The 2,500-nt window shown below is 36.7% G+C and overlaps 1 pseudogene; it reads left to right on the top strand.

Annotated features, from left to right (window-relative positions):
* Positions 1–1,229: 1,229 nt before the first annotated feature.
* On the top strand, positions 1,230–2,130 carry LOC114633238 (annotated as a pseudogene).
* The last annotated feature ends 370 nt before the right edge of the window (positions 2,131–2,500 follow it).

A 2,500-nucleotide genomic window follows, 5' to 3' on the forward strand; every position in this document is an offset into this window, starting at 1 on the left:
AGTGTAGAAAAATCAGACATGTAGTATTCAAATTTTGATCTCTTCTAATGAGGTTTCTCTGACTTGCATATTTAAGCATAACTTGGTCAGTGCTTATAATTAATGTCAATACATCTCTGGTTGCTTCCTTGCAGACATAACTCTGGTCTCCATCTTTCATTTTGGCCCAATGTATCCATACATCACTTATGGTTTTCTGCCTCATAGAAAACATTGCATATAGATAACCATAAAATTTAATTTCCTATGTTTAGACAACTATGCTACAATAGTGAATATACTGTTGGTGTCAATGTTACCTTAATTTAGAAAATGGGGAATGTTATTATCCCAACATTGAACTTATTAAATTCAACATTTGTATATAAGTGATTTGTTTTACATATAATTTGCATTGTCACCTTTTGATATTTACATTTTATACATGATATATAACAATAGTACATTTTATGAATTAATTTTATGCTTCAAAAATAGAGACAGGTCTGTAAAACTGGACCAGGAATGGCAATGTGAATGACATACATTTCAAAATTCATATGAGGATTTCTGAAGAGAACAAACAATATTCCATTCAACGTGGTAGACATTATTTTCTTTCAAAGGTGAAGTTGGTTGGGGTGTGTCTGTCATTTGCCCGAGATGGAACCTGAGAAATCTGTAGGGTCACTAAAATCATCACAGAAGTCTTTCTCATGGTTTGACTCCTCCATACATGACTGCTGTGAGTGAGAAATCACACATCATTTCTAGCACCTTGGGAAATATAGTGCTGATATCAGGCAAGAATATTGCTAAGTTTTATTTTAACTACAGTGCTGTGACTGATGTCTGTGGAAACAACTGAAATAGGATAACCTGTAGAAATGCTTTTGTTCAAAAATACATCTTGGAGACTTTGAAGACTTATATGGGTTAAAAAGACTTACTGCTCTTGCATAGAACTCAAGTTTAGTTTCCCACATCTGGCAGCTCACCACTGAGTTTAATACCTCTGGCTACAAAGGTGCATGCAGTGAAGTAAATATACTCGCATAAAAACACAAACACATACACATAGTTACAAATTTAGAAACTGTGAAATATATTTTATTTGTATATCTGAATGGAAAGCAGTAGTTACTGGTTATTGGTTAGCATGAATTTTAGGTACAATGAAGACAGTAGTCCTGCATGTCCATAATGAGGTCTCAGGATCTGATAAGTGACATTCCTCATAAAGTGAGAGAATGGCATTCAGACATCTGGCTAAGGGGATCCTCTTCCTGTCCCAGACTGCACTGAGAATTTGGGGGAACTTGGCCTTGCTTTGCTGTTTTATCATTGCTAACTTCACTGATATCAGGGCAAAGCCCACAGACTGAATTGTCAAACACCTGACCTGGGCCAACATCATGGTTATTCTCTGCAAAGGAATCCCTCAGTCAGTGACTGCATTTGGTCAGACATATGTTCTAGATGACATTTCATGTAAACTTCTCTTTTATTTTCATAGAGTTGCCAGAAGAGTATCCCTTGGCTCCACATCCCTGTTGAGTGTTTTTCAGGCCATCACAATGAACCCCAGTAATTCCAAGTGGGCACAGCTCAAGGCCCAATCCCCAAAGCTCATTGGTCCTTCCTTGGGCCTGCACTGGACTCTGTGTTAACTTGTAAATAGCTTCATGATCGTGATAGTGACTGACATGAGATATAAAAGCAATCTTACTGAATTTAGACCATTTGTGTACTGTTTAATAGTCAAGATTTCCAAATACTTTTACACTTTATATGTGATCTTATTGGCCTCCAATGATACCATATATTTGGGACTCATGGTGTAGACCAGTGGATCCATGGTATTGATCTTGTTCAGATGTAAGAAGAGAGGATCAAGCACATCCACAGATCTCTGTCTACTCCATCATTCCCTGAGAAGAAAGCCACACAAAGGATTTTATCCTAATGAGCAGCTCGGTGGCTCTTTATATAACCTCTGTTATCTTAATGATGTATTTTTCTTTCCATGATGGAGCAGATACATGGATGGCCAATGCCTATGTGGCCATGAGTGAATGTTTCCCAGCACTCTGCCCCTTTCTGCTTATCAGACATTATATTAGGGGTTTTTTTCAGCTCTATAGTTCTTGAGTATACTGAGACTTGTGAATTCAAAACACTCTAAACATGTACTGTGTGTACTACTTTGTATTCAGTATGACGCCATCACATCACCACCATGATATAGGAATAATGCCTCTCAAAAATCTTTGGAATATGTTCTTTGGTCAATTGCTGTAGATTTTTTCACTTTAGATCCTCAAATTCCCTAATCCTTCCTCATGTTCTGGTAACCTAAAAATAAAAAAAAAAATTTCTTGCTACTGCTTAATTTCACCTTTACAATTCTTATGAATCATAGTGCATACAGCTGATATGTAGGACATCTGATATATGACCCTGTGAAAGTGTCATTAGATCTCCATAGGGCTTCAGATTATTGTCAGAATTTATAAAGTTT

This window comes from Grammomys surdaster, unplaced genomic scaffold (genome assembly GCF_004785775.1).
Source record: "Grammomys surdaster isolate TR1022 unplaced genomic scaffold, NIH_TR_1.0 570, whole genome shotgun sequence".
Lineage (NCBI taxonomy): Eukaryota > Metazoa > Chordata > Mammalia > Rodentia > Muridae > Grammomys > Grammomys surdaster.